The 11,762-nt window shown below is 41.7% G+C and overlaps 1 long non-coding RNA gene across 1 annotated transcript in view; it reads left to right on the forward strand.

Annotated features, from left to right (window-relative positions):
* The window catches only part of LOC141160944 (uncharacterized), a 94,189-nt gene extending 88,425 nt beyond the window's left edge, over positions 1 to 5,764 (forward strand). Inside the window, exon 3 of the long non-coding RNA XR_012250587.1 lies at positions 4,393 to 5,764. This is a non-coding gene — a long non-coding RNA (uncharacterized lncRNA). The remainder of the gene's footprint in view (positions 1 to 4,392) is intronic.
* Positions 5,765 to 11,762: the final 5,998 nt, after the last annotated feature.

Below are 11,762 nucleotides of genomic sequence, written 5' to 3' on the forward strand. Positions count from 1 at the left end.
ATCTTTAAATGAGAAGGTGTGTCCAAACTTTTGGTCTGTACTGTATATAAAAAGACACACATTCATGTTTTTCTCAATAACTGACATGAAATCAGACTAAACCTTTCCTGTTTTAGGTCTATTAGGATTACCATATTTTTAATATTTGCCAAATGCCAGAACAATGAGAGAGAGAGAATGTTTTAAGGCATTTTTATTACTTACTGCAAAGTCAAAAGTTTACATACATTTCATTAGTATTTGGTACCATTGCCCTTAGACTGAATGACTTGGGTCAAACGTTTGGGATATCCTTCCACAAGCTTCTCACAATAGTTGGTCGGAATTTGGGCCCAATTCTCCTGACAAAACTGGTGTAACTGATCCAGGTTTGTAGGTTGCCTTGCTCGCACCTGCCTTTTCGGCTTTGCCCATAAATTTTCAATAGGTTTGAGATCAGGGCTTTGTGATGGCCACTCCAAAACTTTGACATTGTTATCCATAAACTACTTTGTTACCATTTTTGCAGTATGCTTCGAGTAATTGTCCATTTGGAAGACCCATTTCTGCCCAAGCTTTAACTTCCTGGCTGATGTCTTGAGATGTTGCTTCAGTATTGCCATATAATCTTCTTTTCTCATGATGCCATCTATATTGTGAAGTGCACCAGTCCCTCCTGCAGCAAAACAACCCCACAACATGATGCTGCCACCCCCATGTTTCACGGTTGGGATGGTGTTCTTAGGCTTCCAAGTTTCTCCCTTTTTCCTCCAAACGTAACGATGATCATTATGCCCAAAAAGTTCAATTTTAGTTTCATCAGACCACAGGACATGTCACCAAAAGTTAAGGTCTTTGTTCCTGGGTTCATTTGTAAACATTAATCAGCCTTTTTTATGTTTCTTTTGGAGCAATGGCTTCTTCCTGGCACAATGGCATTTTCACCCATGTTGATACAGTACTCATTTCACTGTGGTTATTGACACAATCTTACCAGCTTCTGCCATCATCTTCACATCTTCACAAGGTCTTTTGCTTTTGTCCTTGGGTTGATATGCACATGTCAGACCAAACCACGTTCATCTCTGGGACACAGAACCCGTCTCCTTCCTGAGCGGTATGATGGCTGGACATTCCCATCTTGTTTGTACTTGTGTATAATTGTTTGTACAGATGAATGAGGCACCTTCAGGTATCTTGAAATTGTACCCAAGGATGTGCCAGACTTGTGCGACTCCACAATTCTCTTCCTGATATCTTGACTGATTTCTTTAGACTTTTTCATGATGCTACACAAAGAAGAAGTGTGTTTCAGGTGTGCATTAAAATACATCCACAGGTGTGTCTCTAATTAACTCAGATGTTGCAAAAAAAAACTATCAGAAGCTTCCAAACACATGACATCATCATATGGGCAATCCAGAATTGTTTAAAGGCATAGTAATCTCAGTGTATGTAAACTTTTGACTTTGCAGTAAGTAACAAAAATGCCTTAAAACAATCTCTCTCTCTCATTATTCTGGCATTTAGCAATATTAAAAATGATGGTAATCCTAATTGGCCTAAAATTGGAAAAGGTTTATTCCTGTTTATTCTTATGTCAGGTCAGATATTGAGAAAAACATGCATATGTGTCTTTTTATATAGTGTATGTAAACTTCTGGTTTCAACTGTAGGTAAAAGCAGAACAAAATGTAGCCTTCTTTTTTTCTTCACCTAAACCAAGGTAGAATAAACAAAGCGAAAATATTGTGACAGTCATCATGGGGACACTAGACATGGGATAATTTGATGATTGTTTTTTTTTAAATAAATGTTTATTTAAGGAAAAGAATGGGTGAAACACATTTCGTTTATGTACGTAGGATTTACAGAGTGGCTCTGGGTCTACCAACCCAATCTCATATGCCTCATAGGCAAATATGAAGCACTTGAGTTTGGGTAGCTGCCAGTCCATACATCATGGTCCATACACAAACCAAGTTTCTCAGATGTCTAAATTCAGCTTAAAGGGAATCTATCAGCAGGATGTCACCACACAAACTATTTATATGTGTATCTAGCTCTTTCAAAGACAAGACCATCAGTATCTTTACATGGCCAGTCCGTTACTCCATTGCTGAGAAATAAGTATTTGAATTGACATGCAAATTATGCTTAAGAGCTATTGGTACATGTGAAACCTCTGTCACTCCAGCTCTATCCCCCCAGCGCCACCTCCTCATGCTTTTTTTGTACTTAACTTTAGTTTAGTCAAGACATAATTCTAAAAATATTGGCTTTTTACCTATTTTGTTACATTACAACCTGTGTTTAAATATTTTTGTAATCCAATTTGTGTGTGATGCATCAGCACTAAATAGTCTAAGTTGGTGAAGTGAGAAAAATATAGGCATAAATTAAATTTATTGGATCAAATGACTAAAAATTTGCATGTGCTTATGTATTCACCCCTTTTGCGATGAAGCCCCTAAAAATTTCTGATGAAATTATTTTCATAAGTCACATGCTTAGTTAAAGGAAATCCACCTGTGTGCAATCTGTCACATGTTTTGTCAGTATATACACACCTTTTCTGAAAGCCACGGGGGCTACAACACCATTAAGCAAGAGGCACCACTAACCAAACAACACCATGAAGACCAAGGAGATTTCCAAACAAGTCGGGGACAAAGTTATTGAGAATTACAAGTCAGGGTTGGGTTCTAAAAAAAAATATCCCAATTTCTTATGATTCCCCGGAGTATCATCGAATCTATTATCATCAAATGGAAAGAATATGATACCACAACAATCCTGCCAAGAGAGGGCCGCCCACCAAAACTCTCAACCCGGGCAAGGAGGGCATTAACCAGAGAGGCAGGACAGAGACCAAATGTAACCCTGAAGGAACTGCAGAGTTCCCAAGTAGAGACTGGAGTTTCTGTCCATGCAACCACAATAAGCCGTACACTCCATAGAGGTGGCATTTATAGAAGAGTGGGCGGAAAAAAGCCTTTACTTACACACAAAAATTGTAAGGCTCATTTTGAGTTTGCCAAGACATGTGGGAGACCCCCCAAATGTATAGAGGAAAGTGCTGTGGTCAGATGAGACCAAAATATAACTTTTTGGCCACCAAGGTTAACACTATGTCTGGCGTCAAACCAACACAGCTCATCACCCCAAGAACACCATCCCCACAGTGAAACATTGTGGTGGCAGCATTATGCTGTGGGGTTGTTTTTCAGCAGCAGGGAAAGGGAAAATGGTCAGAGTCAAGGGGAAGATGGATGATGTTAAATACAGGGATATTCTTCAGCAAAACCTGTTTCAGTCTGTCAGTGATTTGAGAGTGGGATGGAGGTTCACCTTCCAACAAGACCATGAGACAAAGCATACTGCTAAAGCAACACTCGAGGGGTTTAAGAGCAAACATGTAAATGCCTAATCAAAGCCCAGACCTTAATCCAATTGAGAATATGTGGTCAGACTTGAATATTGCTGTTCACCAGAGGAAACTATCTAACTTGAAGGAGTTGGAGCAGTTTTGCCTTGAAGTATGGACAAAAGTCCCAGTGGCAAGATGAGGAAAGCTCATAGAGACTTATCCAAAGCGACTAGCAGCTGTAATTGCCAGAAAAGGAGGGTGAACAGTTATGCACACTGAAGTTTTCAGTTATTTTGTCCTATTAGCTGTTTGTTTCATAATTAAAAATAAACAAAATGTTCACAGTTGTAGGTATGTTCTTTACGTGAACTGATGCAAACCCTAAAAAAAACATTGAAATTCCAAGTTGTGAGGTAGCAAAACATCAAAAATGCCAAGGGAGTTGAATACTTTCGCAAGCAACTGTTTATATAACTGTATATATTTAAATGGAATCTGATAGCTTCCCCAGACCCCTCAAACTGCCACCGTGCATTTATTGCTATATTTATACCTTTTTTAACAACCCCCTTTTATTGTCTTATTGATTACTGCATAGAGCAAAAAATGATTTTATAACTGTGCTGGCAATATACTAATTAGTGGGTTACTAGTTGTAGGGGCATTGTTTTTCTCACTTATTATGTTATTACACCCCTGTGGGCCTGAGTGACATGATTTGCAGGAGCAGCATTACCATCAGCTCTCTGCAAATCTCTGCATCCCTGACAATGCACAGTAAGCCAGAGTTGGACCCCAGCTTCATCGGAGTCCATATTACAAAGATTTCAACAAAACATAATAGAGATATAGTACAGATCTATAGGGACTTTATGTGTTACTACCATGAGAATGGCCCAGAACTTGGCAGATTATAACTTTTCTGCTGCCTGGGGCAAAAATTTAAATTGTGCCCCTCCCCGAAATGCAATATAAACGTGCAGGAAACAAATTAAATTCTGTCATTGTTTTTTTTTTAATGGATTTCATTCATTATTTCTTAGAACCACCATCAGTACAGAAATACAGCAATAGACCCATCATCAGTACAGGAATATATCACCAGAACAAGTAACAGTACAGGAAAACATCACCAGAACCGCCATCAATACATGAAAACAGCACTAGAACCATTATCAGTATATGAACACAGTACCATCTTCACTAAAAGAGTACAGCACCAGAATCACCATCAGCACAGGAATACAGCACCAGATCCACCATCAGTACTGTTATGTTCTGCAACTTAGAACTAAGGAATAGGAGGGAAAAGCTGTCCCTGCACTGAGACTCAGCTTAACCCTAAGCTGGGGTGGGTGCCCTATTCCTTATGTATAGCCCCACCGAAACACCTTCACTGAACTCAAACGAAGACCTGTAGGAAGGGGAAAGGGGTCCCTAAAAGATCTAAGAACTGGGAGCAAAAGCAGGAGACCTCCTAACAGAAAAGTTAGTTGCAGAAACAAAGATTAAAGGGAACAAAAACTGGTGGAACAAGAAGTCCCAGGATAACAATTGTCCAAAGCACAAAGAACTAAACAAGGCTACTTAGCCAGAGCACAAGCGTAACAACACTGATGTCCAGCGGGGAATGGGAGCAAAGTGCTGAGTAATAAAGAATGCAGAGACCACGTGACCAAGAAACCCAGCACCAGAGGAAAAGACTAGAAGCCAGCAAACCACAATAAGATGGCCGATAGTAAAGCAAAATATATGTACATGAATACAGCACCAAAACCACCATCAGTTAATGAATACATCACCAGCACCAATATTAGTACATGAATACAGCATCAGAGCCACAATCAGTATATGAATACAGCACCAAGCTTAGTACAGCAATCAATTACCATGTCAGGTCAGCCCCTGCCATATATATTGTTATCACTTGAACCTACAACTCCTTGTATGTCGTTAACAATGGCAAGGAGGTACTGGGATTGGTTGTTATCAGTCATCATCAGACTGTGGCTGGAACAGAAAGCACAGTACTGACTAGACGCAGGCAGTTTAGCAAATAAATATTTACACCCAAGTACCTTACAGGTGATGTCCTTCTCATCACTTTCCTCTCCATCTGGTCCAGACGCCATCATGACTTTCCAGAGTGCATAGCTGTAGTGTACGAATACAGTTATTAGGTCCAGACAATAGTTACAGGTAGTAATGAGTGAATCTATCAAAGTTCAAAGTAAGCAGATTTCGCCAGGAAATTCACATTGAAAAATTGTGTGCTAATCGAATCTGCCAGAAAGGGGTTCAAAAAAATGGGTATACTTGCTTATCTCCATATGTCTTGTGCCACCACCGGTCCTCTCATCGGCTCCTTTGTCTTCTCTCTTCTGTCTTTTACTGTATCTTCCATCTTCTCGTCCTGGAACAAGAACAGCAGCGCTGGAGGTCTGAGACAAGGAGAAGGCCAAAGAGGAGCGATTACAGGACCACATGTTGTTGGGACAGGTATGGAGAGGGCGATGTAGAATTAAGTATAATAGTTTATGTTCTAACTCCTTCCCAGCTCTCAGAATCCAGTAAAATGGTGTCTAATTGGATAATACATTGTAACTTTGATTAATTTAGAATCGATTAACTCATCTCTAGTTACAGGCCCATTTGTGGTTTTGAGAGTGACTGAAGTGATTGGTCATGGTCTCAATGCCTCAAAATATGGTATGGCTATATAAGCAAAAGGAATAAAAAATAATTATCTCTAAATCTAAAACTCCACAGCCCTTTTACAGGATACAACGTTCTCAGATGTCTTGAAAGTGTTTTAACTGATAATTATGAAGACAGTTTGTAGGAAGACCACCCTAGTAACATTTAACTAACACTAACAGTAAATGTGTTTGTAATTCATTTTTTAACTGTGTAGTAAGTAGCCTTTTTTCCTCTTGTTTATAAGTTGTATTAAAGGGGTTGCCCAGGCATCTAATATTGATGACCTAATATTTGGATAGGTCATCAATATGAGATCAGAGGTGCATACTGACACCCAGCTCCCCCACCAATCAGCGGTTATTGGGATGCCGAGCGATGGACCCACACTGATCTGTTATTAATGACTTATCCAATTGATAAATTATAAATACTAGATGCCCAGATGATCGTTTAAGAACGATCTATTACCTATTAGCTATCTATTACCTATTACCTATCTATTACCTCAGATAATCATTTTTTTTTATTCCTAAATTTTTAAAGATCTCTGATTACAGTCAGGGAGTGGGAACGAACCTAGCTGCATCCAGAGGCTGTAATCCTACAGAGACCTAAAACTTCTGACAGATGAAGGTTTGCTATCTCTATGATCACTTATTCATGTTACATAAATGCCTGTTCTTGGATAATAGATAGTTGATAAAACAATGTTCTCAAGAGGTATTATGTGAAAATGGTCCCCACAAAATCCACACAGCAGGGCTCGGGAGGGAAGAAGGGCTATCAGACTTTTGGAACACAGATTTTCCTGGAAAAGTTGGTCAGCACAATTTGCTGAGCCTCTAAGTGCCAGAAAAGAAACCCTCAAGTGACCCAATTTTGGAAATTACACTCATCTGAATTCATATACGCATGCAGTAATGCTTTTGAGTCTAAAGGTGTTTTCCAGAAATAAGCATGCAGTAGATCCTGCAGATTGAAAATTGCAAATCTGCCATTGTAGTGCCCAATACATTGTAGTGCCCAATACAATGTGCCTGAATTATGCTTCTGGAGACATACGCCCCGTAAATTATGTGGTTTCTCCACGCCACAGTAATGCCAAACGTGATTGTTAACTGTGGCTCAGCAGGGATTGGGTAGTTGCAATTGGGAGCCCATATTTCGCTGGAATTTATTTCAGGTGGAGCCATGTTGATTTTCCAGAACTCCTGGGCTAGGAGTAATGTGTAAAAACCCCCATTTTTCTGTCAACAGATGATAGATGTGAGTGGGGACTTTATTTTTGTAGGATTATTCAAAGCTTTTGTTGGTAGCATTTTGGGTTTACATAACATTTTGGATCACAATTAAGGCTCGGTTCACATTTCTCCTGTTCTCTACACCGAAAATGTTTGTTTTACTACTTTTTTACATGTTCCTCTAAGCAGAGAACCTACAGCTATCCTTTATTGCCATGTCTATAGACATGTCTAATGTCAGAGGGCATTGATGATTCTTCACCTTGTCAGTGTACATACCTGTAGGCAGAGCGCATTACTGGAAGATACAATAATGAGGTTCTGATGATTTAGACTCAGGAATGAATGTGATTATTCACCATATTTTATACTTCTTGGACTATAACCAGCTTTTCCTGGCAAATGTTTAAATACAAGAGATGTGTTTGTTCGTATTTGTAAAGTGACCTTTTCCTTTTGAGAAGGATACTGTTACGGTCTTGGGTATTTCTTATGATGAGCACTAGCATGCAACACTTCATGGTGTATTAAAATGAAAAGATGTCAAAACAATTAGCTCATATTATTGTCAATATTTCATTACCATATGCGTCTTACACAATGGTTACAGAGAACTTCACAGACTTTAACAGTAGATGCACAGCCAAACGATCCAGTCTGTCAGTGGGTGAAGGACATAGGCTTTATTAATAACCCTGACCCCTATATTAATACCTCATGACCCCAGTCCCAGAAAAGTTTACTCAAAACCAATCCTCCGCAGATCCATCTGCTCATCTCTAGCTTTGTTCACACTTGTGTTTTATGTAGTACTCAATTACAAGGATAGTGCAGTCTGTCAATTGATGCGCCCCCTGGGCCGTGTGTGGGGGAAAACCCGGAGCCGGGTCTCTGTGTAATGCTAGGGGTTGTAGTCTCCGTGGCGGCGACCCGGTCCCGTGGCTCAGGGCTGTCAAACCAGTGGCGGATCTGCTTACTTGGTTTTTAATGTTGAAATGTCCGACTACGCCACCCGTGGAGTGCGGTCACTGAGAACCGCCGCTGCGGGGCAGACCGCCGAGGCTGATGTTGTGCGCGCAGCAGAAGGCAGTACAACTCCCCATGGGAAGAGCATAGCCCCAGGGCAGTGAGTGCAGATGGTGGGGTTGATGGTGCGCGGGAGCAGCAGTAATGACTCAGAGTCCCGTGATGCAGTCCAGGGTCTTTACTCACAGTTTTCCACTCCAAGCCACTTCTGCAGGTAATGGCTGCCCATGTCGTACTGTGCTCACCAGGTGAGGGGCTCGGCCAACTCCCAGGTACCTTTGGAATGCTTTTCAGGACCCCCTTCGTGTGTCCTTTCTCTGGCCCGTCGTACCCCACAGCCTGTCCAGCTGCCTCGGGCCTTGGCGGGCAAACGTATGTTCCATTTCCCTGGGTCCTATATGGTGCCTTCCTAACGGGTGTAGTGAGGGGCCGTAACACGTGCAATGCCACGGCCTCCGGTTACTAGCTGAGGGTAGTTGCTCTCCTCCACTAGATGAGGGAACCGGTTCCCTTTCTTGGCCTGACCCCCCTACTCTGGTAGCGGAGGGCTTGCGGTGGCGGCTGGCCGGTCCGCACCCCTGGGGTCCCTTCACTCCACTCCTGGAGCCTCCTCCGTTCCTCTCCTCTCCTTTCTTCTCCTCCAGACTCAGGCCTTGAGACTTGGCCTGCCTGCGGAGCAGAGCCCATGCAGAGCCTCTGCTCCCAGCCTCCTTCTCTCTCTGCTCTCTCTTCTCTCTTTCACACTGACTCTAAGATGGTGCCCACCATATATACTCCCCTATACAGTGCACCCTGGATCTACTCTCCCCACCCACACACTACCGGGTTCCCCCTTTCTAGGTGTTCCCTCCCCCCACTTCAGCCAGGGACAGGGGCAGTTGTGCTCACTCTTGGGAGCATTGTCGCCCTGTCCCCCGGAAATGTGGTGTAGTGCATGTGGGTGTTAGGATCCTGGGCCACACTCCATCATTACCTGGAAGTGAGATATCACACCTCTGGGTGAGATGCAATACCTCCGTAGCGACCGAACCCTCGGGGCGCTACACAATCATCCTGTCGATTACACTACTGTGCCATCTCCCCTCTACGAAGCTTGGCCTGTTTGTGACCTGTAGATCTATATATCATCATCCAACATGGAATCCATTCAAATAAAGCCCAGGGGCACTGTCTAAGAACGCATCTTCAGAAAAAGTATCAGTGCAAAGAAGTTAAAGGGGTTGTCCAGGACCTTAACATTGACGGCCTCTCCTTAGGATAGGTCATCAATGTCTGATAAACACTCGACACCCCCACCGATCAGCTGTTCCTGGTGTCGGCGGCTGGAACTGCTCAGTTGCGAGGCTGCACAGCTACGTCGACAGAATAGTGGACGCTGCACATCAGCCCCTTATTGATTTGAATAGGTGGTGGATGTGCAGTACCCCGCCACGGCCACTATTCCTTTGACAAAGCTGTATTGTGCAGCTCTGCAAGTGAGCAGTTCTGACCGACGCAGACACCAGAAACAGCTGATCGGTGGGGGTCCCGGGTGTCACACCCCTACTGATCAGACATTGATGACCTACCCTAAGAATAGACCATCAAAGTTAATGTCCCAGACAACTCCTTTAATTCTTTCTTTCCAAAATTTTATCCCAATATGTCTCCTACGAGGGGGTCAGATGGTAATGAGGTGCAGAAATTATGAGAAAAGGTTTTTGAGGGTTTGTTTTTCAGATTACTAAACATCATTACTTTGCGCAAAAGCTGAAGTCGTTCCATAGATATCCAGTGCTGCAGTCGGAACTTGCTTGGTTAATTTTGATATAAGACATAATAGGTTTTTCAAACATATGGTCTCTGTCATTTGAGTTAATAACACTCAGTGAAAAAAATATTTTTTGAGCTTTTTTTTTCTCCGTATGTCTGCATTTATTGTAAAGCCATTATTTTAGAACCTTACTTATGCTTTAAATCTTTGGATTTAAGATGTCACAGGGGGTTTATAACGTACTGTATTGTATTGGGCATTGTTCATCTAATTACTTCCAGGAATACTACACTGAAGGACTATGACCTAATGTGACCTCTTCTAACTGGGGATTCACTCCACTGGGAATTCATTCCACAAAGATGTATATTTAAAGGGAAGCGTATTGGGAGGAGTATTTTACTGGATGTCTAATCAGCTTGACAAATTACATTAAGTACAAGAATGACCATTTACATTTTTACTGACAAAATGGAGGTTTTCGCATTTTAAAAGATGCACAGTCCGGTAATATTTAAAGAGCAGTTCCAGTCATTGATGATGTGAACATCAATGAACAGTAAACATTGCTTAGTTACATGAATTTCCTATCCTGCCTATAGATTATCCCTGGTATATGAAGGCACTTACATTGCTACACCTATAAGTCGTGAGGCCCAATTCACCATTTGCATTTTTTAAGTGATTTTTCTTTTTTTTGTCCCGCGGTATTAGTTGACTGTTTTTGTGCCAAAATGTTCAAAATGCCACACGCGGTTTATGAATTTTGTTCAAAGTCAAAAAAGGTGTATATCTTTATCTTTGACCTCTTTTTGTGTGACTTTTTTAGGGCATTTCACAAAATGGCATAAAAATGGTGAACATAAAATTATTCCAGGAATACAAATTTTATGTTTGTTTGTTTTTATTCGCAAATAAGGAATAAGGCGAAAACACCTGGAAACCTTGAATTCCGTCTACTAAAACTAAAACTAAAAAACAGGTTAATCCATATAAAACAGACTTCTAGGAAGGCACTAATGGATAGATGAATATGGTGCATACAAAAAATGGGCACAGAATACTAAAAGGTACCCTATTTACTGGATTAATGGCTGGACCATACAATACAACCACTTTTTCCCATTTACGGGTCAATTATGCAAAGCACACTGTAATCAAACAGTGTCAACATATTGTGATCTGATTCTCTCAGATGAGGAGAAGATGGGGGGGGGGATTCTCCATCTTATCCATTCTGTTAGTCCGAGGAAATCAGACCGCACTCAGATGTCATCCGAGTGCTGTCCAATAATTTCCATGGACTTATTCACCTGCCTGACTTGGAGGGTGAAGGAGGAGCGTTGTGTTTAGGAGCTTGGAGGTTTACTTAGCTATCATGGTTGCTGTTTTGCTGCGTGTTACCCTGCTTTCTCTCCTTTTTGGTTTCCCCTCCTTAACTTCCTTGTGTTTCCTCTGTGATTGAGTGAGCATTTCGTGTGACTGTGTGACTGCTATTTCAGTTTAACCTGTCTGTATTTCCCCGTCTAGTCGCAGAATCATTCATTTGTACTGTCTTCCTCCCTGGAGGCAGAGGGGGTCATTATCAGTGCCTGCGCAGGAGTTAAGGAGACGCTGGCGACTCAGGCCTCTTCACCATCAGAGGTACCCCTGAGATAATGGAAAGTCAGGGTGCCCCTAGCATGGCAGGTAC

Source organism: Phyllobates terribilis, unplaced genomic scaffold, assembly GCF_046119375.1.
Source record: "Phyllobates terribilis strain yellow unplaced genomic scaffold, ASM4611937v1 Scaffold_9__5_contigs__length_417890890, whole genome shotgun sequence".
Classification (NCBI taxonomy): Eukaryota; Metazoa; Chordata; class Amphibia; order Anura; family Dendrobatidae; genus Phyllobates; species Phyllobates terribilis.